The sequence below is a fragment of the Bos grunniens genome, chromosome 13 (genome assembly GCF_055505025.1).
Source record: "Bos grunniens cultivar Pamir isolate PY7600 chromosome 13, Bosgru_T2T1.0, whole genome shotgun sequence".
Classification (NCBI taxonomy): Eukaryota; Metazoa; Chordata; class Mammalia; order Artiodactyla; family Bovidae; genus Bos; species Bos grunniens.
The window spans coordinates 5,387,908-5,414,252 of record NC_141177.1 but is presented as its reverse complement, the minus strand read 5'-3'; the positions used below and the strand labels follow the sequence as shown (position 1 = coordinate 5,414,252).

At 54.1% G+C, this 26,345-nt stretch overlaps 3 long non-coding RNA genes across 5 annotated transcripts; all 3 read left to right on the top strand.

The window, feature by feature from the left end:
* The first annotated feature begins 1,055 nt into the window (after positions 1 to 1,055).
* Positions 1,056 to 3,771, top strand: LOC147360014 (uncharacterized). The gene is made up of 3 exons (XR_015138907.1): positions 1,056 to 1,404; positions 1,625 to 1,812; positions 2,903 to 3,771. It is a non-coding gene; the product is annotated as an uncharacterized LOC147360014 (long non-coding RNA).
* A 9,213-nt stretch (positions 3,772 to 12,984) lies between these two features.
* On the top strand, positions 12,985 to 18,254 carry LOC147360013 (uncharacterized). The gene is made up of 5 exons (XR_015138581.1): positions 12,985 to 13,258; positions 14,686 to 14,862; positions 15,475 to 15,650; positions 16,029 to 16,231; positions 16,612 to 18,254. It is a non-coding gene; the product is annotated as an uncharacterized LOC147360013 (long non-coding RNA).
* A 1,286-nt stretch (positions 18,255 to 19,540) lies between these two features.
* Positions 19,541 to 24,367, top strand: LOC147360012 (uncharacterized). 3 transcript variants are annotated; one of them, XR_015138579.1, is made up of 3 exons: positions 19,541 to 19,679; positions 22,354 to 22,595; positions 23,659 to 24,367. It is a non-coding gene; the product is annotated as an uncharacterized LOC147360012 (long non-coding RNA). The 3 variants fall into 3 exon arrangements; XR_015138578.1 differs by lacking the exon at positions 23,659 to 24,367 and having other exon boundaries at positions 22,354 to 22,892; XR_015138580.1 differs by lacking the exon at positions 23,659 to 24,367 and having other exon boundaries at positions 19,597 to 19,679; positions 22,358 to 22,892.
* Positions 24,368 to 26,345: the final 1,978 nt, after the last annotated feature.

Genomic DNA, 26,345 nt, shown 5'->3' with positions numbered 1-26,345 from the left:
CCCAGGCCTGAGGAAGGGCAGAGGCTCTGCGGGATCTTCAACCAGGTGGAGCAACCGGTTCTAAAGCCCTTCTGTGAAGGTTATCACAACAGCCCTTGGGAGATGCCAAGGCTCTTCCTATCACATCCCTACTTCACGGATAAGGAGACGACTCCCAGAGGGAGGAGGCATTTGCCAAAGTTGCCCCTGGGGTGATAATGGCTGAGCAAGCATTTGAACCCAGACTTGTCTGACTATATAGGTCCTTATTTAATCTTCTTTGTCCTCAGAAAGCTTTTTCAGGGGCTTCCCTGGTGGCTCAGTGGTAAAGAAACCACTTGCCAATGCGGGAGATACAGGTTCAATCCATAGTCCAGGAAGATCCCACACGGCAACTCAGCCAGTGAGCCACAGCTGCTGAGCCTGTGCTCCAGAGCCCAGGAACTGCAACTGCTGAAGCCTGTGGGCCCTAGAGCCCATGCTCTGCACCAAAAGAAGCCACCACAATGAGAAGCTCCCACAGCAGCAAAGACCCAGCACAGCCAAAAATAATAAATAAATAAAATTATAAAAAGTTTTTTCAGAAAAATAAAAATGTAAAAGTTAGCAAAAAAAAAAAAAAAGGCGGGGTGGCCCAATTGGGTGGGAAAGAATTCCTCTAGGTAGAGAGGCCCTTCTAGAACATTCCAAGCATTAATACAGACATGTGTTAGCACCTGTGTTTGGTGGCCTCTACGAAAGAGACCTGAGGGCTGGATTACAAGTAGGACTGCTGCAGACATGGACAAGTCTTTGCGTGGGCATCTGTGTTAATCTCTCTTGCGTGAATGTATAGGAGTGTAATTGCTGGACTGAACGATGAGCATTGGCTTAACTTCCTAAGAAACCGTCAAACCATCTTCCAAAGCAGCTTCAGCAGTTTGCCTTCTGACCAGCGGTGTGCGAGGGTTCCAGCTCCCCCAGGTCCTCACCAACGCTTGACACGGGCACTCTTTTAGATTTTAGCCACTCTGCGGTTTACTGGTTTCTCACCGTGGTTTTAGATCGCACTGAACCTCTTTCCACACTTACTCACAATCCATAGATCTTGATTAGTGAAGATATACAATAGTCAAATCTTTTGTCTGTTTTAAAATTTGTTTCTTTTCTTATCAGATCTTGACAGCTCTTTTATATTTTGGATTCAAGTTCTCTATCAGATACATTTGGCAGATAGTCTGAACAAAGAGTTGTAACATATGCTGAAAACACTGGCAGGCAGTTCTGTTGCTATCATTTCATCCCTGTGGCTTAATGTGCAAGTATTAGGATTCAAACTTCAGCTCTGCCACTCCCTGGCTGTGTGACCTTGGGCACGGGGCTTCTGTCTGTGTTCCAGTCTCTCCATCTGTGTGGTTCCTATGAAGGTTGAAAACTCGAAAGCAGGTAAGCGGGCATGGGTTAAAGGCTGGAAAAAATTAGGTGTTATTATTACTATTATTTCAAGCAAAGTCAGACAAGTTCGATGGAATATCGTGTTTTCGATTTGTTGTAGCCGCTGGAGCTGAGGGAGCGGGTCTGGGTCTGAACAAGCGTGGCGATGGGGTGACCCTGCACCAGCATCACCTTGGCCCGTCTCACGGGTCCTCTTTCTTCATCCTCACAGCAGCTCTGAGCGATCAGAGAGACTCAGCACGTCTGACCGAGATGGAGCTGAGACCAGGGTCCCTCATGGCCTCACCTGACTCCTGTGGACCGACATCAGAGCTTGGCCATGAGATCAGTTCTGGGAGAGTTATGTCTCCACTGTGGCCGACTGGGGGCCAGAAGGGGTGACATGTTGGGACTCAAAATGTAAGTGAGAGTGGGGACTTCCCTGGCAGTCCTGTGGCTAAGACCCCCAGTGCCGAGGGTGCGGGTTTAATCCCTGATAGGGGGAGCCAAGATCCTACACTCCTTGCAGCCAAAAAAAACAAAACAGAAGCAATATTGTAACAAATTCAAAAGACTTTAGAAATGGTCCATATTTTTAAAAAAATCTTAGAAAAAATATTAGTGAGAATGGGGATGGGGTGGAAGTTGATGATCAAAGGTGAGACCGAGCATTGGTTAAAATAAGTAAAATAAGAGACTTTTTTTGGTTAAGATTCTGAGCTTCCATCGCAGGGGGCGCGGGTTGAATCCCTGGTTGGGAACTAAAATCCCACATGCTACACGGCACAGCAGGTAAATAAATAAAATTTAAAATACAGAATAGAGAAAACTGTAGCTGTGTCCCTCTGGTGTAGTAAAGATGAGAATTATTTTAAGAAACTCCTGTGTCACTCACTCACACACAAGCAAAAGCGTACAATGGCCCTGCTTGTCCTAAAGAACTAAGTACTTTTCTCTGAGTTGTTTTCAGTCACTCTTGCCTGACTTGCCAATATGTGAACATGTTGTCACTGTCACACCTCGCCAGGGGTATGAACAAGATGTGTGTTTCACTTTACTGGTTGCTTCTAAAAGTCATCATCAAACATCCACAAAAGCCTGCAGGGCAGTTGAGTGAATATCTTCTTGCAGGCTCTGTTGATTGAAAGTCCTTCGCTCACTTGAAATATACACGTATATTTACTACAAAGGAGTAAAACATGGTTCAGTTATAATCATTATTGGGAATACGGCCAACTGTATTAAAAACAAGAAAGTTCAAAGACATAGAGATGAAGCATATAAAACTGATGGTTAATACAAAATCCAAATACAATTGGATGGAGCGTCATTTTTTTCCTTCAGCAAATGATTATAAATAATTAAACGACAGCAACAGAACAGTCACATTAATTCTAATACTTGTACCATTATGTGGTTTGCTAGCTCTCATAACAAATCATAAAATTCATAATAAGAATTTAACCTTTGAGAATGTAATGTATTTCAGTTATTTCATTTCCTCTTTCAGGAGTCTTTTAGGGAAAAAATCTTATCGGGGCGTATTTAGAAAATGAGGGAAGATTTAGGGAAAATGAGGAACCCACAAGACCCTTTGTCCTCGCCAATCAAACTTCAAAACCGTGGACATCCTGTGAGAGCTTTAGGTACATACTTTCCATACTATTTCCTGCCTTCAGGCTACAACGCCATACAAGCAACGTGCTGGAGTTATTGCTATTCATGCAGCTGCTTCAGTAGCTGAAAAGGAAGGACGTTTTAAATTTGCCCAAATCATGAATCCTGGGTAAAAGCTCCATCTTGAGAACATATTAGTAAAAAATGTGTCTGGGAATTCATGGCCGTGGACCCAGAAAGCCACTGTCCTGCCCATGCGTCTGCTGAGAGAGGCCATCTCTGCAGCGTGGTGCCCTGTGGGAAGGGGTCCCTGGGCAGCTGACGGCAGAGAGAATTTGATCTTCTCAATTCGCTAAAAGTTTAAAATGGATTACTAGTCACTGTGATAATAAAACGGATAGAGGCGTCCCTGGAGGCTCAGGGGTAAAGAACCTGCTTGCCAATGCAGAAGACCAGGGTTCCATCCTTGATCTGGGAGGATCCCACATGCCGCAGAGCAGCTAAGCCCGTGCTCCACGACCACTGAGCCTGAGTTCTAGAGCCTGGGATCCACAACTTCTGGAGGCAGCGCTCAGCAACAAGAGAAGCCACGGAAACCAGACTCACCTCAACTGGGGAAGGGCCCGAGCAGCAGTGAAGACCCAACACAGCCAAAAATACTTAAATAAATAAAATTTAAAAACCAATGCATAAAAAAATGGACCGACAATTTTAAATCATCTGATAGGATTTTACATTCCCCCTCCTCTTTCAGATGCATTCCATGGTGGTGATACTCAGCTTCCAGAAAACAGAGATTTGTAACTATTAGAAATGTTCGCATTGAGCCAAAATGTATATATGAGGTTAGAGGGGGACAGCATGCAGCTGGTATGACCGACGGGGCTGAAAAGATAAGGAGGACGGGGCAGAAAGGTAGCCCAGAGACAGAGAGCCAAGCGGGGTGGGGAGGGGGCGGGCAGAAGATGTGGCATGAGTAGGGGTCTGAGCAGGGCTGGGAGACAGAGCACGGGGTGGCCGCGAAGACCCGAAAGGGTTGGGAAGGCCGGCTCAGGAGGGGACGGGGCTCCGGAAGTAACAGCTGGTGCAGAGATGAACGTCAGGGTGGGGTTGGATAAAGGCCAAAGATGGGTGGCAAGAAGACCGGGGTGAACATAAATCTGGGAGATAAAGTGCATCAGGATAATCTGTAGATCTGGAGACGGACTGGCAAGGAAGTAAGATGAAGGGCTTAACTGAAAAAACAAGGGCTGGAAAGTGGGGCTCCGAAGAATGGGGGACTAGGAGACGTGGGGCACGGTGTGTGTGATAAATGGGGGGAAAGGATTAAAGAGCGAGGTGGAGGGAGTGAGAGCCAGGAAGAAAAAGGGGGCTGCAGAAGACTGGAGCGGGGAGGGGAGAGGAGAAAGAGGCGTGAACCTAAGAGAAGGGACACGGGAGAGAGACTAGCCGAGACAACGCGTCCCTGGAGAGGCTGGAGCCAAGCCGGAGGGAGGGATGGAGATGAGATGCAGACAGAGGCAAAGACAGAGAAGGGGGAAGGGAGGACAGAGAGGGCACTGAAGGCGCTGGGCTTTCAGCCCCTTTCCTGGGAAACCACGGGAAAGCCTGTCTGCAGGGAGGATGGACAGAAGCGGTGACAGATGACATCAGAGCGAGAGCAGAGCACAGAAGAGGGGGCAGTGGCCAGACAGCGGGGACCGGACGAGGAGAGACAGACCCTTCACAATTGCTGAGAGACACCGGGAGGCTGGGAGGTGCTGTGGAGGGAGGAGCAGGGCGATTCAGGCAAGGTGTTCTGTTAACGCCAGTTGCTCAGATACAAGCGCACGTGCGGGGCTCACTGCAGCAGGACTTGGGCACACTGGGGAGATGGGGCCACTGTGCCTGCCGGGTCACCCACAGGGACACAGCCAAGCTGGGGGGCACGCTGGCCTGGATCCCGGAAGCCAGGACATCGGCAGGCAGGAGGGTCTTGCTGCATGGAGGAGGGGTGACAAAGGCCCGGGGGTGCAGGCGGCCACCAGCTGCGTCTCCTCTGAGCACAAGTGTGTGTGAGGGCAGGAGGGAGGAGGTGGGTGTGTGACGGTGATGGGGACACAGAGAAACAGGCCTGACACCGGCTCACGCTGGCCTGAGCCTTGACCGCAGCTGGAAGTAAAATGCCAATCATGGAGTGTAGCTAGGGGACCCCGGGTGTACCGGGCAGGAAAGATGAGCATGGGAGCTGAGGGATGTGGTGGGGGCGCACTGCCTAATAAATAGGGGAGCAGAGGGAGTAACCCCTTGTGGTCTGAGCCGACAAGGGTCTCCTGAGTGATGGACTGACTCACGCAGAAATCTGGGAGAGGCTGGAGAGGAGCTGGGTGACAGGGGCAACTCTCGGAGGGCCGGGGCTGAATTCCTAAGTGATGGGAGTAAAAACCAAACCCGGTACACTGTTGAGCAAAGAGACCAAAGAATGCCTAGGGGAAGCCCGGGGAGAGCAAGACGACTCTGCCGGTTCCCCGGCCGGCACAGGAGGGAAACGTGAACTCGTGCAGTGGAGGGGGTAACAACACAGAGGAGCCTGGCACCATTGGAGGCAGAACAGCTGCCTCTTGGTTCCCAGATGCTTGGAGAGGAGAGAAGCTAGGTGAGATGGACATAGTTTGAGGGGTCAGGGTTCGGGGACCTCCTCACGCGAGGACCCCACTCTCCTCAGATGCAGACATGATTGAGAAACCCCAACCTCCCAGGACACCCGACCCGCCTCTGACAACAGAAATGGAGGGTGGTGGTGGTGTGTGTGTGTGCCCTGGAAACAAATGTGGATATAAACCACGCCGACAGAGATTTACAGACCACGCGTTCTGCTCTGTCTTCTGACCCTGTGAGCACTAGGCACTGGCGGCTCAGACAAGCTCGTCCAGATGCGGCCCTCCTGAGACCACCTAGGTATTACTGACTGCATGCACCTTCGCACGGAGAGGAGCTCCTGGAGGACTCCCACCACTATCGGGGGCCGGGTGCACCCTGCTCTGAAAGCTTCCTCCCTCTGTTCCTCCTCTATTGCCCTGACCAGTCCCAGACAGCCCTAGAAGATGGGTATTAAGACCTGGCTGGTCCCACATCACATCAATGGACCACATCATTACAAGTGTAAGGGACCCTAGTTCAAATCCCACCTTGGCCACCAACCTGCTGGGGGACTTGAGGGGGGCCTCTTAACCTCTCTGAGACTCAATTTCCTCAGCTAGAAAAGGAGAATTATGTAAATTGCTGGACTGGCCAGAGAGGTTGGAAGGAATGGGAAAAAGATAACGCATGAGACACCTCTAGTAAATGATCCAAAAAAAAAAATGCTGGCTAAGCGTGCTCCTGCCTCAGGGCCTTTGCACATGCTGTTTCTCCTGCCTGGAATACCCTTCTATTAGCTAATGGAAATCCGCATGACTCCAACCTTCAAAGAGACCTCTCCTGACCATCCTATTATGAGCCATTTCATGCATTCCCCACCCGCCTCACAGAGCCCCTCCCCACCACCTTCACTCCAGGCCCGCTTCCTGCTTGATTTCTCCCCGCAGCAGCACTCCCCATCTGACACCTTATTTTAGGTGTTTATTTGCCAATGTCTGTCTCCCCTACTGGAATTTCAGCCACGGGAGGGTAGGGCATTTTGTGTTTTGTTCACCGCCTTATCCCAGGCTCTAGAACAGTACCTGGCACACATTAGGTGCTCCACAGAGAAGCCCCGAGCAGTGGACAGGTTCATTAAAACGACCCCACACCCTTCTGCGTGACCCTGGTCAGTTTCTTTCCGCTCCCGGGGCTTGGTTTCCCCCCTTGCAAACGAGGCTCAAGAGAAGCCTTTCCACCTCGAGTTTGCTAGGAGGGTCTCAGGGGATGGGCGGGTTCTGACGCTTTCATGGTCCTGTGAGCAGGACTCCATCAATTCCGGCTGGGTTTTTTTGTTGTTGTTGTTTGGTTTTTTTTTTTAATGGATGTTTATGAATGTGGAATTCTCGAGGCTGCGTCCCGGGAAGGGGGCCCTTTCTGCAAGGAGCCGGCCAGGCCTCCGTGGCGCAGCCCCGCCCGCGGGCCGCCGGGCGCCCCTCCAGGCCGCGGCCCCCTCCCCCGCCGGCCCCCAGCGAGACGAATGCAGCACACGGCGGCCTTTATGGGGCCCGCAGACAGCACGTCGCCAGGCTAACCCTGCGTGGAAAATTCGGAGGTGGAAGGCAAGGCGCCTTAATGAGGGGGCCGCCAGCAGCGGCGGCGGCGAGGGGGCGGTGGGGGCTGCGGGCCGGGCCGGAAACGTGAGCCGGGCTCCGCGGGCGCCCCCCGCCCCCGCGCATTCCCCGGGCCCCCCGGGACCGCGCCGCCCGTGGCCGTGGCGGCCGGCAGGTGGAGGGAGCCCGGGGCTCTGCGCTTTCTGCCCCGCTGGCCCTCCCGTCCCGGCGCCTTGCTGCTCTGTGCCTCGACTTCCCCGTCTGTAAAGTGGGCCCTGTCTTGCGCGCGCTGGGCGGGGGATTGGGGGTTGGGGGGAGGAGAGGATTAAATGGGTTGATAGATGCAAGGGTGTCCAGCCCATGGGAAGCCCTGGACAGAGCTAGTAATTTATGGGTACTATTAACTTTATGATTTCATCGGCCACAAGTTGCGGCTGAGGTATTCAGGAGGGGCTGCACATTTTGGATCTGGGGGACTGTTCTCCAACCGCCTCCGGTGAGACCGGAGCCAGGCTTGGAGTCAGGGCCGTCCCTGAAGAGGCCGTCAGCTTAAGGATATGGGCCCAGGACCTGGAGTCTGACACAACTGAGGGCCCAGCCGCAGAGCTGCCACACCGAAGCTTGAGTCAGCCGAGGTGTTGCTGTAAGCCTCAGTCTTCCCGTTTGTCAAATGGGCACGTGGCAGGCACTGGACCAGAGGCTGGGGAAGAGAAGGGAGCAGGACCACCGCCACCCCCACCCCCAGCCTGCGGACTCCTGGGTTTCCACTCCCCTGGGAGTGACAAGGGATTCCCTTGAAAGAGAGAGATGAATAGTCACACAGGTGCTTATGTAATTAGCACCTTGGGCCCTTAGGGTGAAAGGAGGGGGTAGGGGGAGGAAGAGAAGCAGATGACCTGGAATGAGGGGAACTGCAGAGAGGGCAAGCTCCTGAAGGCCCAGTTTCAGATTGGGACTCAAAGGAGGCAGAAGCAGAGCTCAGAGCAGCCAGATGGCGGCGGCCTGTCACCTGCTCCGCCCTCCACCTGGACACCTCCACGGCTCTCAGCCTGCTTCCTCCAGCCTCTGCTCAAAGGTCACCTCCTTAGCCAGGCCTTCCCAGACTACCGTCTAAACACACCCCCTCGCCAGTACTTTCTCCCTGCCCTCTGGCCCTGATTTGTGTCTTGTTATTGTATTATACACCTTTTGGCTCACGTGTTTCTTCTCTTGAATCTTCCACCTCCCCATAAGCCAGAAGAGAATGGGGATTTTGTTCACAGTTGTAGCCTCTGCTCCCAGACTGGCACACAGTAGGTGCTCAGTGAATGAGGACAGTCAGTTCAGTTCAGTCGCTCAGTCTGACTCAGTGTCTGACTCCTTGCGACCCCACGGACTGCAGCACACCAGGCCTCCCTGTCCATCACCAACTCCCGGAGCTTGCTCAGACTCATGGCCATCGAGTCGGTGATGCCGTCCAGCCATCTCACCCTCTGTCGTCCCCTTCTCCTCCACAGTAGGTAGGTGCTCAATGAATGGGGAATGAATGAACGGATGGACAGAAGCAGGCAGTGGAGGACAAAGAAAGCCTCCCCTTTGTTTCTGGTGGCTCCTTCTGGCTTGTAGGGGACAGGTTTCCTGAGCTGCAGGCAGGCAGAGGGTCAGGTGAACAGAGGGACCGGGGGCAGAGGGCTCCAGGGCCCACCGGCTGTTCCTACTGCCGGGGCCCTGCAGAGGGAAGCTCGCTTTCAACTTGCAGCAGCAGCCCCCCGCGGCAGTGGGGTGGGCTGGGAGCTGGGAGCCCGCTCTGCTGTCATTGCCACTGGTGAGAAATCTCACACGTTGTAAAGGCCGCTAGGCTCCCTTCTGGCTGGGGCAGCCGGCTGGATCCACCCCGGGCCGGCCGGATGTTTCCCAGGGTCCCCAGGCTGGCGGGTGTATCTGGTGGGGCCTCCGAGACCCTGGGATCCTCTTCCTGGCGGTGGGGCATGGACCCTGCGTTTCCAACAAACAGGATAACATAGAACTCCAGGTGAGCCTGCCTGCGTGGGTTCAAATCCCAGCTCAGCCATTTGGAGCTGGGGGAGCCTGGGCAAGCTGCCCAAGCTCACTGTAGTCCTTACCATAACAAGGTACAATAATAATAAAAATGTGAAATAATATAGTACCTGGACCTGGTTCAGGGGCTCCTGCCTGCTTTCATGCCATGGACCCGGTTTATGTTTCTAAATTTAGATTTCAATTTATAAATTAAAGTATACAGGATTAAAAGGAAACCAGTTATATTGAACTAGTCAAATGTTAGATATGGTGACAGCTGTACTTCTTTGCTAACGAATTTAATGATAAGATGGGGCCTAATAACTAGGGTAATTTGGAAGTTGAAAAGAGGATAAAGACTATTTCTACAACACTGGAGAGGGATGTGGAACTGTTTGTGATTTCTGAGCGACAAAGCCACGGTCCTGCTGAGGTTCGTTTCCCAAGTCTGCCTGTACGGGCAGGAAACGCCACATTTCAGTTGGCTAATAAAGATGTACCTTTCTGGACTTCCCTGGTGGTCCAGCGGTAAACAATCTGCCTGCCAATGCAGGGGACACGGGTTCTATCCCTGGTCCGGGAAGATCCCACAGGCCACAGAGCAACTAAGCCCGTGAGCCACAGCTCCGGAAGTCCATGCACCTAGAGCCGGTGCTCTGCAATAAGAGAAGCCACCGCAGTGAGAAGTCCGAGCCCTGCAACGGAGAAATGAAGATCCAGCACAGCCAAATAAAATAATTAAAAAGAAAAAAAAAGATGTGCCCTTCTTTCCCTGTCCAATTTCTTGGGTCCCTGAGTTCCACTGTGGGCTCCTGGAGGTAGTGGTGAGTGATGAGGTCTGCTGGAGATGGTCCAGGTAGCCAGGAGCCCAGGTGAGTCTGGTGGGGACAGACTCAGGTGTTCTAGAGAAGGCACTGGATAGAGTCCCTGGAGTCTGGGTCCAAATTCAGCAGCTTCTAGGAGGGAAGATGGGGCGGGACAGTAAATGTCCAAGCCCAGCACAGGGGTCTGGGCACTCCTAACTGCTCCAAGTTTAGGGAGATGCTGGAGAGGAGGGGGAAGGGGGCTGTGAAACGGGAGTGGCCATTCTGTGCCTTGGGGCCTCTCTGGGACCCGCGTTCGTGTGTTAGTCACTGATTTGAGTTGGTGTCATCGGGGTTAGGGCAGGGGTGTGTGTGTGTGTGTGTGTGTGTGTTTCTGTGGAAGACAGTGGGGAGGGTGCTGGTGGGTGTGTGTGTCAGCGGGTGGGGAGTATAGAGTGATGGCACATGTGAGTCTGTGTGTGGATTTGTCGGTGGGTACGTTGGGAGGGTCAGTTCTGGGAGTGGACTGCGTGTGTGTCACTTTTCTGGGGGACCCTGTGGGAGTTGGAGGTCTCCGGAGTGTTTGGGTTGGGGATCTTTGCTGTCAGTTGGTGTGTGAGAACGTGGGTGCCTTGGGAGGCGGATGGAGGGATGGATTGTGTGTGTGAGCACACATCAGGGCTGGCGGGGGGCGTCCGGTGTGTGTCTGTGTGAGCGTGTGTGGCCCTGTCACCGCCGGCTCCAGGCCCGGCCACATAAACTTCGCACCCCTGCGGGCGGGCGCTGGCGGCCCCGCAGTGGCCGCGCCAGGCAATGGAAAGCAGATGGGCCGGGATGCAGGCCATATGGGGCGGGGGGCGGGGGCGCATTCTTCCCTCCCAGAGCCGCCAGGAAGCCCCCTGCCTGCCGGCCCCCCATCAGGGCGGGAGCTGGAACTGACACAGTAACAAATGTCCCGCAGCCAGCGTGGAGCCGAGGGAGGCGGGGGAGGGTGTGTGTGTGTGTGTGCGTGCGCGCGCGCGTGCATGTGTGTGTGAGAGAGAGGGAGATTGTGTGTGAGCTGGGGAGTGACCCAGGAGATGCTGGCTCTGGGGGCGGCTGCCGTGAGAAGCCGTAGCGGAGCCCAGCGCTGTGCACCCTTGGGTACCATACAGCAGCTGCGTGGTGCCTCCGTTTTCCCAGGGGGAAAGTTTTCACAGCAGGGTGGCCATTGAGGATGGGGAGTTTGGACCTGCCCTGTGTCTTGCGTCAGGGTAGGACCTCGACTGCAGCAAGTTAAGCAGATACCAATGTAATAGCAGCTAGACTTGATGGAGACAGGACACTGGAAAACGGCGAGGAGCTGGGCTCTGGAACCGGACTGGCTTGGGTCCGAATCCCTGCTCTTTGGCTGTGTGGCCGTGGGCCAGCCACGCCCCCCTGGACCTCAGTTTCTCTTTTGTAAAGTGCAGGTAATGATAACAGTAACAACAGCAGCAGACGCAGCACCTCTTTTCCCTAAAAGATTCATCTGGGTAAGGTGCTTACCGCAGCAGCCAGGCTTGGGGACAGCTTTTCACTAAGTGCCGGTGGTGAGCATCAGCTTGAGAGCCTCGGCGGGCAGGGGGTGGATCTCCTGGGCTTCGGGCCATTTTGCAAGTGAGACCCAGAGAACCAAGGCACTCAGCTCACCTTGCGGAGGGTCACATAAGAGTTAAGGGGAGGAGCTGGGTTCAAACCAAGCCACCTTTCAAGGGGGCCCGGCTCTCCCAAGCCCTGTCCTGTCCCCAGTGACAGGACCCAGCCTCGCCTCCAGGCCCTGCGTGGCCTCAGGCAGCACCAGGTCCAGACTCTGGCTCCCCCCCTCCCTTTTGTGTGACCTTGGGCAAGTGCCTGAACCTCTCGGAGGTTCAGGGGATGATCCCTCCCCCCAGGCTCAGAGATATGTTCTTCTCAAGGCAGGTGCCCTGGAAGTCATCCCTGTGTTCTCCTGGAGGCTGAGATGGGTGAGGGGCATTGGTGGCGGGGGAGGGCTCGGGAGCTGAGGCTGGCTCTGGGTAGCCTTGACCCAATCTGTTCACCTCCCCAAAGGGATATTCTTCCAAGGAGGTTGTCAGGAAGCTTAACAGGATCAACATGTGTTAAGCCCGCCTTTTCTTTTTTTAAATGTTATTTATTTAAAAATTTTTTAAATTTTTAATTGGAGGATAATTACAATATTTGTGTTGGTTTCTGCCATACATTAACGTGAACCAGCCATAGGAAGTCCTCCTTTTCTTGAATGTTTATCCCTCGTGGGCTAAACCAACACCCACTCGGCTTCCCTGATCCTGGGTCCAGGGATTTGGGGTGGGGCCAATGCTTCGCCTAGGGGTAGGGCATGTGACCCACCACTGACCAATCAGAGCACTGCATTCTCTCAGCAAATAAGAGGCAGGCCTGGGATTTTAGCTGGAAACAAAAATAATGCAGTGCTTTCTATTGGGGTGGCTGGTTGACTGGAAGCTTGGAGCAGTGGAGTTCGTCTTGCTTCTATGAGTAGAGAGTTTGAATGAGAGTGGAACCAGGAAAAATGGAGGAAAAAACAAGTGCTGAGGATGAAAACGGAATACCTAGATGCCGCTGTGCCTGGCACTATTATGGTTCCCGCTTTGTGGGTGAGAAATTGAGGCCAAAGCCAGGGTCACACAGCCAGGCAGGGGCAGGACAGGGATTTGAACCCAGGCCGACCGGCGCCCGTGGCCATGCCCTAAACCCCTAGACTCCACGGAGCCCTTTGGTGTCAGTCCCTCCCCCTCGCCTGGAATTCTCTCACCCAGGCTCGTTTTTTGAACTCAGCTATTTCTGATCATCCCAAGGGAGAATGTTTCCTGCCTCTGGCAGAAAAATCAGGGGCAAAATGAGAGCCCTGTGGTCTGGCCCTAAACTCAGTTTGGGCAAGCTTGGCCAGATGAGAATTCTTTCCTTCTCTCTTTTTCCTTTCCCTTTTCTCTTTCATTCTTCCTTCCTTCTTTCCCTTTTCTTTTTTCCTTTTCCTTCCTTCCTTCCTTTTGCTTTCCTTTTCCCTCTGTCCTTCCTTCCTCTGAGATAAAACACTGTTTACTCCAGCCCACTCCTCACCTCTGCCTGGGTGACCTCCCTCAGCCCTGCTCCAGGCTGGCTGGCTGCATTAGCCCCCATACAGCAGCCGTCAGCAGCCCGCATTCAAACTCGGACCCCAGGACCTCGAGGATGCAGGTGTGTTTGCACACGGGGTTGGGGGCAGGGCGGGTGGCGGTGAACACCCGGAGGAGGTTTGGTAATTCATAGGACACGTCCTGAGCGTGCCCTCGGAGGCCCTTGAAGATCAAGGTTGAAAGTTACGGGAGAGGGGCGGGGGCTAGGGAGCTACCGCCTCTGAACTGGAGTGGACTGAGGCTGCGGCCCTGAAGGAGGGGCCCTCCTAGTCCTTTGACTGGATTCAAGTGAAGTGAAGTCACTCAGTCGTGTCCAACTCTTTGCGACCCCGTGCACTGTAGCCTACCAGGCTCCTCCATCCGTGGGGTTTTCCAGGCAAGAGTACTGGAGTGGGGTGCCATTTCCTTCTCCAGGAGATCTTCCGGACCCAGGGATTGGACCCAGGTCTCCCACGTTGTAGGCAGACGCTTTACCGTCTGAGCTACCAGGAAAGTCTGTTTGGATTCAAGTTCCACCTCTACTGATTTTTCACCCTGGCAGCAGCTGCCACAATCTCTTTGAGGCTTGGTTTACTCATCTGAGAAAAGGGAGATTCGAAAGAAAAAAGACTCAGTATGCGCTGAGCTGTTAATGTCTACAAGGCTCTTAGCTTAGCACTCTGCATGGAGAAGTGCATTAAATCCTCCCAACCCCAGGAGGCGAGTACTGCCATCCTTGCTAATTTTTCAGAAAATGAAACTGAGGCTCAGAGTGGTCAAGTGACTTGCTCAAGGTCACACAGGGTGGGTGGCAGAGCTGGGACTTAAACCCGGGTATCTGGCTCCAGACCCCGTGCTCTTATCAGTCCTGTATCAAGTTTTAGCCTCGTTAGTGTGGTTCACTGTTGTGCCCCCGTTGCCTGGCATATGGTAAGTCTCACTGAACATTTGCTGAGTGAATAAATGATCACGCATTGAAGGGAGCTGACCCATTGAAAGGTGCTCTGTAACGGCTCATTCTCCCTCAGTGTGGGTGATGTTGAAGCAGTGCTAACCCTCGTTGGGAGCCTTGGTCCTCTCGCCCTGCTTTGAGTAACAGGGAGAGTTAACAGTCCTCCACTTAGGGTTATCACCAGGGTCCTGTGAGATAACCCTGGGACACCGATCCCCACAGCATGAGCCGGTTTGAGCAGCTTCCTAGTCTCTCTTTTTTTTGGCCACCCCACACCACATGTGGGACCTTGATTCTCTGACCAGCCGTCGAACATGGACCCCCTGCCCCTCAGTGAAGGCAGAGTCATGACTGCTGGACCACCAGGGAAGCCCCTCTAGTCTCTTCTTCACTCTCGTTTCCTGGTGTGACCCTGTCTGCTTCATGGGCCACAGGGGGCTCCAGCTAGTGCCAAGCACACAGTAGGTACTCAGAAGAGGAGCACAGATAGATCTGAGTGCTTGCTGTGTTGTTGGGCTTTTTAAACATCATCATCTGACCCTCCTTTTCCCCCACAGCCAACCCCCAAAATGGGGCTCAGCACCTGGCCCCTCTGTTTGCTGAATGCTTGAATGAAATGCCCAGCTCGCTGGCTGCATTGGCAGAGCGTGTCTGGAGCAAGCCCCGCCTGCCGCCCACGGTCTGCCTGCTCAGAGCCAAGCCTGGGTTTCCACATCTGCTGGTGCTGCCAGGAGGTGAGCGGGCCTTTGGGGAGGCAGTTCCCGGCCGTGGAGCTGGGGATCTGTGGGAAGCCTGCCAGGGGAAAGAATTTCCTCCATAGAGTTAAGCTGGGGCTGAGTAATTCCTCGGCCCGCGGCGGTGGCGGGGAGGGCAGGCGCGGGGCCGTGGGACTTACCAGCTCCAGCCCAGCCTGGAGCTCTGCCAGCTGTGGCTCTCGGGCTCCAGGCTCTGCCCCCAGTGTGGAGAGAAGGGTCCCGGGGGGGTCACTGTCAGCGTGGACGAGTCCCTTTGCCTCTCTGAGCCTCAGTTTCCTCGTCGGTAGCAGGGGAGGGTAGCTGTCCCAGCCTGGTGGGGTTATTCTGAGATTCAGGCTGGGGTGTGTTTCAGGCTTGGAGGATGGGGGCTGTCTGGGGGTGCAGATGGCCCGCCTCAGGAGCGACAGCCCTGAGGGCTTTGGGTGAATCACTTTGCTCTGCAAGCCCCGACATCCCCCCATGGTCTGGGCCTGGGATAGATAGAATGTTCTCAGAGGCAGGAACTTCTGAGCCATCAGTGAGACAACAACGGCAACCATAGTAATAATGCCTGTGCGTTTCAATCACTGCTTCATCTGTTTATTCTTTCAGCTGATATGCTTTAGCTCCGTTCGTTCGTTCAATGAACATTGGTGAATACATTTTGTGCCAGGCTAAGGTGGCCAGATGTAGCACAAATAAAAACGAGATCCATGACAGCTACAAAAGACCCGGGACGCCCAAGTAAATTTGAATTCCAGAGAAGCAGCGAGTCCTTTTTTTTTAGTGTAAGTATATCCCCTGCAGTATTTATCAGGGTAAGTATATCCCACACAGTATCTATCAGGGTAAGTGTATCCCGCGTGCTATCTATCAGGGTAAGTATATCCCACGTGCTATCTATCAGGGTAAGTATATCCCGCGTGCTATCTATCAGGGTAAGTATATCCCACGTGCTATCTATCAGGGTAAGTATATCCCGCGTGCTATCTATCAGGGTAAGTATATCCCGCGTGCTATCTATCAGGGTAAGTATATCCCGCGTGCTATCTATCAGGGTAAGTATATCCCGCGTGCTATCTATCAGGGTAAGTGTACCCGTGCAGCCCCACGGCAGGCCCTGTGTGAGGCATTTTGCTCACATGCCCCATTTCTTTCTCACACAGCCCTGTGAGGTGAGAGCTATCGCTCGCGTTGACCCACGAGGAATTGGAGGGTCAGAGAACTGTGTCCACCTGCCTGTGGACATCCTGACTGAGGGCCCAGACTCGAGACCTGGGGCTGGGGGGGCCTTCAGTAGAGCCCTGCTGACTCGCTCACCCCCTACTCACTTCCTGGAGAGCAGTTTCAGGAACACAAGACCAGATTGGTAACTGCATAGCACTTTCTCCCTGCCCCAGATGTCACCTGTTGGGGAAAATCCCTGTGGGTCCCCCAGGGCTGGAGGGCTGTCATGGCCATGATGTGGCTGGGGAGCTGGAAGGGCCGCACCCCCAAATTGTGTGGGCAGAATGGGTGTCAAAAGGGAGGGAGACAGATGGGGCCATAGCCCCTACTCAACAAGCAGGGACTCATGGACACCCCAGGTGAGGCCTGAACCAAGAGGGGACCCCTGGAGTCAACCCTGTCCCCAGCGCATGCCCTTGGGAAGTCTTAGCCCCTTTTGGGCTGAACCCCATCTACTCTGCAAAGAGGCATTCATTCATTCACTCACTCACTCATTCATTTATTTATACTTTACTTCTGCAGATATTTCTTGAACACCTGCTCTGTGCCAGGCACTGTTCTAGGCATGGAGCATGAGGGGGTACATCAGAACACAAGAGACACCAAAAGCCTTGCTGTCGTGGAGCGGATGGTTTCACAGGGGAGACAGACAGTAGACACATAAAAACACAGTTTCAAGTAGGAAAAGAACGAAGATGAAGCAGGAGGAAGTGACAGAGGGTGGTGACTGCTGGGGACCCCTTGAGACAGAGCAGTCCAGGAGGACCTCCCCGAGGAGGTGACAGCTGAGAGGAGACAGGGGTAATGAGAAGCGGCTGGCCCCAGACAGTTACAGGGAAAGGGCTCCTGGCAAAGCCATCAGCAAGCACAAAGGTCCTGAGATCAGAGCACGCCAGGTGACTGAGAGAACATGTTGCTGGAATGCAGTGAACCGGAGGGGGCCTGGTGGGGCTGAGAGAGCGGGGATGAATCATGCAGGACTGAGCAGGCCACAGTTAGAGATCTGCTTGGCTCCCTGAGTCACCTCCTCCAAGCAGCCTTCTCTGATGACCTTGACCGAACTAGCCCTCATTCATTGTTTCTCACAGCACTCACCGCTCTGTGGCATCCGAGTCTCTGTGTCGGGTGAACAGGGACGCACTGTCTTTCTTTGAGCGTAATTGCAATGTCAGCTGGGTAGCGTTACCTACTGGCTACCACGTGGCATGGAAAATATGGCCACAGGACCCGAGCGTGGGTGCCGTTGATGGATGACAGGGAACACAGGCCCTGGGGTTTGTGGACTGTAGTTTTGACATGATTTAAGCTTCACAAGCCAACTCTGGAACCCAAGCCCTGAGTACAACGAGATTCTCTTGAAATAAGTTAATAATCCTGGCTAACTTTCCCTGGATGCTTACTGTATGCCAGGCACTGGGCTAAGCACTTTGTGTGAGTGGTAACAGACACATAAAATTTACCATTTTAACCTTTTGAAAGTGTGCAGTTCAGTGGCATTTAGAGCATTCACGGCGTTGTGCAATCACTACCACCATCCAGTTCCAGAACATTTCCATCACTCCAAGAGGAAACTCTGGACCCATGAAACAGTCACTCCCCGTTCCCCCCTCCCTCTAGTCTCTGGAAACCACTAACCTACTTTCCGCCCCTGTGGACTTGCCTGCTCTGTGTATTTCACATGAATGTCTCATACGATGCGTAGTTTTTTGTGTCTGGCCCCTTTCACACGTCCATTCATGTTGTAGCATGCATCAGTACTTCATTACTTTTTACTGCTGAATAATAGTCTATTGTATGGATATACAGGGCTTCCCTGGTGGCTCAGTGGTAAAGAATCCACCTGCCAATGCAGGAGACACAGGTTCAATCCCTGGGTTGGGAAGATGCCCTGGAGAAGGAAATGACTACACACTCCAGAATTCTTGCCCGGAGAATCCAACGGACAGAGGAGCCTGGCGGGTTACTAAATCATGACTTAGTCGGACACAGCTTAGCGACTAAACAACAAATGGATATACCACGTTTTGTTTATTCGTTCATCAGCTGGTGGACATTTGTTCCTACTTTTTGTTCTGTTGTGAATAGTGTTACTATGAACATTTGTGTACAAGTTTTCATCTGAACATCTGTTTTCAATTCTTTTGAGTATATACCTAAGAGTGGACTTGCTGGGTCATGCGGTAATTCCATGTTTAATTTATTGAGGAACCGTCAGCTCAGCAGTTTTTAAAGCATCCATGACCTCGGGAAATCCTCAAAACAAGCTAATGAGGGAGGCTGTGCCTTGCCCCCATTCTGCAGAGGAGGAAACTGAGGCTCACAAAGTGGAATTCATGAGTCAACTTCACACTGATGAGAACTGATGAAACTGGGAGAGAGAAGGAGAGGGAGGCCAGGGCTGCCTCTGGCCCATCTACAGAGGAAGCTGAGGAAAGCGGTTAAAGGTGGCATTTCTCTGTTGGACTTGCTAGGATGTCGTTCCCCCTTGATTCTTCCTGGCTGTGTGTCTTAGGGCAAGCTGACTCACCTCTCTGGGCCTCTGTTTCTCCATTCAGGGGTGTTTAGGGCAGAAATTCCCTCAGATGGTAGCTATAAGGATGGGAGAAGCCTACCCCTGCTGTTATCATTAGGAATGTTGTGATGCTCATGGCTTTTCAGACACAAGGGGAAGAGATTTCTCCAGGCCTGAGATCTCATGCTTTTGGTTTGAGTGAGGCTGGGGGGTGCAGAAGGGAGTCGGGGACTCCCAGAATCTCCTCTCCAGAGAGGCTCGGGGGGCAACGGGCCCTGAGGCTGGAAGGGCTGGGCCCAGGACGGGAAGCGGCGTCCACCTTCAAGTCCCACATCCGCAGTGACGCTGGATGTTTCGGACGGGAAAACAGCACGCAGTTTTCCAGAAATGCTTGGACGCCGCCTCATCAGAAGAGAACATAGCCTGGGTCCATCACATCCCCAGAACCACGCCGCGTTTTAGGCCAGAAATAATAATAACTCGGCTTGTTACGTGGATGCCAGCGAATAAAAAAATCTAACCTGAACATGTAACTCTAACGGGATGTAAGGGGTGACTGAGAGATTTCACAGATGAGCTTTTAATGCGGGCTTGGGCGGGGGGTCCCCGAGCCTCTTGGTTGAACTCAGCACAGACTTGAGCTAGCAAACTCGGGGAACCACGGGAACATTTGCTAAGCACTTGCTGTATGCATCGCCTCAGTCCACCGGAAAAACGACCCCGAGAGGCAGTTCTGTTATACACCTTTCTGTGCAGATGGGGAAGCTGAAGCCCAGAGAGGTGGAGACACCAGCCCCAGGCTGAACAGCGAAGAGGCTAAGCTGGGGCTTGAATGCAGACAGCCAGGAACCGGATGGAGCCTGCCCTCTGACCCACCACCGCCTTCCTCGGGGAAGGCTGGGAAAAAATGTTTCGTGTTCTGCAAAACTAAGTGACCGTGTCCGGCTGAGGTCACTGGCTGACGGGTGGGAGGTTGTTGATGAGGAAATGGGGAGGGGGTAAAGGCACCCCAGGAAGCACCCAGTGTCCCTTTTGCTGGGTATTTTCCTTCCTGGACTCTGGGCCTGGCTGTTTCTTGGTGAGTGTTTGTGGATTGGGGGGTTAGCGAGAGAAGGGAGACCCCAGTCCTGGTGCTAGGGGGGTTGTTGGGATCCAAGGTCAGGCCTGCAGCCCAGGGTCCCTCCTGTTTGGGAGGTGCCCGGGGAAGTGTGTGGTCTGTCTACGCTCAACCCAGCCTCTGCCCTAGACTTGCCAGCTGGGCACCAAGGCTGCCAGCACCGTGTTCCCAGGGTGCCAGTTCCGCTTTGTGACTGTGGCGGGCATCTCAGCGTCTCTGCAGCTCAGTCTCCTCCCCTGGAAAGTGGGGATAACCCCCCACCCCGACAAGCTGCCGGGAAGGTTACATGGTTGGGGCCGCCACCGCTGCCGCCAGAAGGAGTCCACGTAGAGTGTCTGCCCGGCCCAGGGGAGGACTCCCCCGGCCAGAGCACGGCCGGCCGGGCGTCAGGCGGGAGGGCCCCCGGTGTCGGCCAAGGCTGGCTCCTGCCCGGCCGCCTGCCCGGACGGACGTTGGGGGAGGGAGGCCCCATCCCGCCAGACTCCTGAGTCACCGTTTCCCGGCGCTGCCAGCACCGAGGGCCGGGGGAGGGGGAGGAGGGGTGACCGAGAGCTAAGATCCCAGTTGTGGACGGTTCTCGGGGTGGGACCGAGAGAAAACCCTCTGTCAGGAGCAAGTCAGATACAAGGGCGTCCTGGGGTGTCAGGGCGAGATCCTCGTACCTCCCTGGTTTACAGGCAGCAAACTCGATCCCCAAATTTCCTGAGCCCCGCCCCCCATATGTGCACATACTGTACGCGCCTTCGTGAACTTCTTTCTCTTTTTTTTTTTAAAGTTAACTAATTAATGTTATTTTTGGCTGTGCTGGGTCCTCCGTGCCCCTCAGGCTTTTCTCTTGCAGTGCAGGGGCTTCTCGTCGCCGTGACGTTGTGTAACACAGGCTCGAGGGCGTGCGGGCTTCAGCAGTTGTGGCTCCTGGGCTCTGGGGCCCAGACTCAGTAGTTGTGTTGCAGGGGCTTAGTTGCTGCGCAGCACGTGGCACCTTCCTGGACCAGGGATCGAACCTGTGCCTCCTGCATTGGCAGGTGGCTTCTTTACCCCTGAGCCCCCAAGGAAGACCTTCTTTCTGTCTCTTGAATTTGTAGATTCAAGAGACTGAGACTCAGGGTTCCAGCCTCAGGGACTTTGCACTTGTTCTTCCCTCTGCCTCAAACACTCCAAGGGACTGGCTCGACCCCTGGTCAGGGAACTAGGATCTTGCATGCTGCGTGGTGCAGCCGGGAAAAAAAAAAAAAAGCCATACAGTGGGCCGTGGTAAGTGTCAGGAGGGAAGAATCAGGCACAGGTGGTTGGAGCCAGGATGCCAGAGGGAGTGGCCTCCATGTCGGTTGGGTGGGGAAGAAAGGTCTCTTTCAGAAAGTGGTGCCACAGAGTTTGAAGGAAGTTAGCCTGGGGCCATGTGAGTATCTGGGGAAAGAATTTTAGGCCATGGGAATAGCAGGTGCAAAGGCCCTGAGTCAGGACGTGGCTGGCGGCACCAAGGAGCAGCAAGTAGGCCAGTGTGGCCGGAGCAAAACAGGCGTGAGGGGAGGAGGTCAGGGAGGGGCTGGGGTGGGCAGGTGGGCAGGCCGTGGCGAGGATTTGGCTTTTGCTCCGAGGGAGGGGGGAGCCCCGGGAGGGTCCTGAACAGAAAGGGCAGCAGAAGTGGGGTGACATGGTCAGATTCCAGGTAGATTTAGGGGGAGAGCTGGCCTGTCTCCGAGACACATTAGGGAGAAGGCTAGGGAGAGAGGGGTGCCCGGAAAATGCTTGAGTTGGGATCAGACAGGCAGGCAGGGTCCCCCTGTGTCCCTCCTGTCCTGATGAGAGGCCCAAGCATTGGACCAGGACCCCACCCCACAAGGGATCCGGGCTTTCAGGGTCAGGCTCGAATCTGTGCTGGGCAGCGGGCAGCTTCTCACTGGTCGGCATTTCCCCAGGCGGGGGATGACCCTAATTCTCCTTACCTTCTCTTTCATGATCAGGAGGCTAACCAGGGCCTTGGTCGGGTCTGGGAGGTGGCTCGGTGGAGGGGCCTTTCAGAGCCTTGCAGCGGGGAGAGGTGATGCAGAAACCATAAGCGTGGGATAGAAGAGGCCTGTAGCCAGCTCAGCACCGCCACCCCCCCAGACACATACACAGACACACACGCAGAGACTTCGTGTCTTATCCCTCTGGCCCTGGCTGCCCCCACCCCCAACACGATCAGGACCATGGGATCCTGTCCAGAGCCTCGGCCAGTGAGTCAGCAGGAATCACCCCAGACGGGAGCCAGTGCCCTGGTGCCCAGACCAAAAACCACACCTGACCTGTCCAGCTGGGCAGGAACAGGGACCAAGTGGGCGGAAGAACCCCCCCGGGCAGGATAGCTGGGGGGAGACGGTGAGCTAAGACCCCCAGACCCAACCCAGCTTTCGGCCGCCTGCCCCCGAGGGTTCCCAGCGGGGTCTAAGTGATGGTTTGAGGAGGGTCTTGGCTGCTCTGTCCAGCGCCGCTGAGGCCGAGAGGGAGGCTGTCTCCGCTGCCTTGTGTGGGGCTGTCGTGGTGCATCCTGTCCCTTTCGATGCACTGTCTGTGTTCTACTGTGTGTTGCAATCTGTTCCAGAGCCTTCCGTCCTCTGTGTTCTTATTGTTTGTGTTCTTATTGTTTGCTTAGTCAGGCAACAGATGTATATTGGGCACCTACTGTGTGTATGGATGTGAGAGTTGGACTACAAAGAAAGCTGAGTGCTGAAGAATTGATGCTTTTGAACTGTGGTGTTGGAGAAGACTCTTGAGAGCCCCTTGGACTGCAAGGAGATCCAACCCGTCCATCCTAAAGGAGACTAGTCCTGGGTGTTCATTGGACGGACTGATGTTGAGGCTGAAACTCCAATACTTGTCACCTGATGCGAAGAGGTGACTCATTTGAAAAGACCCTGATGCTGGGAAAGACTGAGGGCAGGAGGAGAAGGGGACAACAGAGGATGAGATGGTTGGATGGCATCACTGACTCGATGGACATGAGTTTGGGTGAACTCCGGGAGTTGGTGATGGACAGGGAGGCCTGGCGTGCTGCGGTTCTCGGGGTCACAAAGAGTCGGACACGACAGAGCAGCTGAACTGAACTGAACTGAACTATGTGCCAAGCAGTGTTCTAGGTTCTTGAGTTACAACTTTGAATAAAGCAAGATCCTGCCTGAAGGAGTTCATAAAGAGACTTGTTATTTGTTCGCTAAGCTGTGTCCGACTCTTTGCGACCCCATGGACTGTAGCCCGCTAGGCCCATCTTGTCCATGAGATCTCCCAAGCAAGAATACTGGAGTGGATTGCCATTTCCTTCTCCGGGGGATCTTCCCAACCCAGGGATCAAACCTGAAATCCTGCATTGGCAGGTAGATTCGTTACCACTGAGCCACCAGGGAAGCCCTTATAATACTAGACTGATTTTAGGCAAGAATACTGGAGCAGGTTGCCATTTCCTTCTCCAAGGGATCTTCCTGACCCCGGGGTTGAACCCACATGTCCTGCACTGGCGGGCGGCTTCTTGGTCACTGAGCCTGGGGACAAACGAAAGAGCCGCGTCAGGTTGTGGTGAGAGGAGTGGAGAGAAGTGGGAGACCAGTGACGTCATTGTAAACCAGAGCTGAGTGCGGAGGGGCCGCCTCAGCCGTGGGCTGGAGCACGGGCCGGACTGGCCTCACAGAGAGGGTGCCGTTGGAGCAGAGACCTGATGGGGCTGAGGGAGGGGGGCCCCCTAGCTATCTGAGGCTCAGAAAGAGGATTCCAGGTGGAGGGAACAGCAAGTGCAAAGGCCCCAAGGCAGGACCCTGGCCGAAGTGTTCCGGAAACAGCCAGGAGGCCAGTGTGGCTAGAGCAGATAACCAAGGGAATGTTAGGAGAGACTAGGTGGGAGAACAAGTCTTCCATGCATTTCAAGCAATTTAAGGATTTCCAAGAATATTTTTGCTTTCTCCAACAGATTTATAGCAGGAAACCCCCACCGTTGGAGATGCATCTGCCGGTATTCTGGGCCAAGCCTTTGCTGTTTGGGGCCTGATCCTGCCAAATGGTCTTCCTGCTGCCTCCCAAGCTGGACCAGCTGTAACAGGGCCTGGGACTGGTTCATCCCTTCCTTCACTCCTTCCTTCATCCCTTCCCTCATGTATCCATTCATTCCACCAGCATTTACTGAGCTGGAATAGTGAGGAGGGAGACAGATGCTATCCCCACCCCGAGATGCTCAGAAGTCCCAACGGAGAATCCCAGAAAAAGCTGCAAGCACAGGCTGCCTGTGAAGAGGGAAGTAACACCCACCCTAACCATAGCAGTAAGTCCCTGGGGCCCATCCATTTTCTGAGCCTTTACAGGAATCAGCTCATTCATTCTTACAGCAACTCTGATTATCCCCACACAATCAGAGTAGGGAAGTCTGGGGAAGTCACAGACTTCACAGCTGGGGAAGTCAAGGCGCAGGGGCATAAGGAGGAGGATGGGCAGAACCAGGCTTTGTCCTTGGGTACTAGGTTCTAACCCTGCCCTCCCAAGGCATCCCACTGGTCATCAGGTGTAGGGAGAGGGGCCTTATTGTCCAGTTCATCCTGTTGTTAGGTGTGAAAGAAAATGTTGCAATAATAATTAGTTAGATTATTAATACGATTATTAATTAATAATAAGAGGTTGCAAGCACAGCGTGGGTATCCACTGTGAGAGGAGGAGAGGGCAGGGATGGCTGTGGGGTGATGTCACACGGGCAGGCTGGGGGCCATCGGAGAGGCTTCCGGGTAGAGGCCGATGCCAGGCCGGGGGGAACAGGAGCGACAGAGCCCTCGTGGTGCTGGTGGAAGCCTGGATCCGCTGGGGTGCCCTTGAATAGCAGGTGCCTGTGTGAGTGCGTGGGGGGTGTGTCCAGGTGTGGTGTTGTGTATTTCTATCTGTGCATCTGTCTTGTGTGCCTTCTTTGGGGCTGTTTGTGCTTCTGTCAATGGCACCCCGCTCCAGCACTCTTGCCTGGAAAATCCCACGGACAGAGGAGCCTGGTGGGCTGCAGTCCATGGGGTCACGACTGAGCGACTTCACTTTCACTTTTCACTTTCATGCATTGGAGAAGGAAATGGCAACCTACTCCAGTGTTCTTGCCTGGAGAATCCCAGGGACGGGGGAGCCTGGTGGGCTGCCGTCTCTGGGGTCGCACAGAGTCCGACACGACTGAAGCCACTGAGCAGCAGCAGCAGCAGTACTTCTGTCATTGTGGGTCTGACTTGATCTGAGGGCCCCCAGTGTTTGATCTCTGTCTGTCAGCTGAGGCCAGAGGGGAGCTTGCTGTGTGTCCAAGAGAAGTTCCAGGCCCCTCTGTGTTCAATTCTCCAGGGCCGGGCCTAGGGAAGGACACATGTGGTGGAGGCCTGGGACTGCCTGAGGAGAGCCAGACCAGGACAGGGGAGGCACTGTCCTGCCTGCAAAAGTCATTGCTCACCCCCACCTCCACCCCACCCGTCTCCTGGCGTCTGTCAGGACCTTAATGGATAAAACATCCTGCCAGTGCTCAGGCCCTGCCCTCCATCCTGAGACCAGCGCCAGCTATGGGCGAGTGGCTCTGGGCACCCGTGGGTGGAGGGGCTGGTGTCAGAGTTGGTCTACTGAATCCCAGAATGTGGCAGCTCTCAGCAGGCCAGGGGCATTATGGAAGACTTCCTGGAGGAGGTGGTGGGGCTGGAAACTGCTGGTCTGGGAGTCAGACACCTGGGTTCAAACTAGACCCCTCAAGATCAGTGACTGTCATCTTGGTCACATCTGTGTTCCCAGCTCCCACTTCGGAGCCTGGTACACAGGAAGCACTCAATAAATTTTTATAAAATGAAAGAACAGAAAGCAATAGCTCTAGAGAGCGTCTTCCCTATGTAAGAACTGTGAACAGCCCTAAGCTATGCTATGTCAGTCGCTCAGTTGTGTCTGACTTTTTGCAGCCCCATGGACTGTAGCCTGCCAGAGTCCTCTGTCTATGAAAATCTCCAGGCAAGAATACTGGAGTGGGGTGCCATTTCCTTCTCCAGGGGATCTTCCCAACTGAGGGGTCAAACTCGGGTCTCTTGCATTTCAGGTGGATTCTTTATTATCTGAGCCATCAAGGAAGTCCGAACAACGCTACGAGGTCCATTTTAGTACTGTCTCCCATTGTATATATGAGGAATCAGGCACAGAGAGGTTAAATCTTTTGCTCAAGGTCACACAGCTGACAAGTGACAACTCTGGGTTCAAACCCAGGCATTTCTGCAAAGCCTGGTGTGCGTCACTCGAAGGGGTCAGCGTCTGCCTCTCTCCTGGGATTGTGAAGGCCACAGAAGCGGAGCTTGTCTGTTTAATCCCTGCTTGTATATTTCGCCCTGGCACATAGTAGGTGCTCAACAAATATTTCTGGACTAAAGGAAAACAGCCCTGTCTCTCTGAGTCCTCAGAGAAGTCACTTCTCTTTGAGCCCCAGTTTCCTCATCTGTGGGACGGGGCAGTTTAGATGCTGGGAATCCGGGTTCTCCCAGAGCCGTGTCTGGGTGGGTAGAGACTGCCCTGCAGCCTCTCCAACCCTGGACCCCAGGGGTGACCACGCTGGTGGCCCCAGACTTGGCAACTCACCCCAGCAGGCAGGTGGAGGGGCTGGGTCTCTGGGCCCGA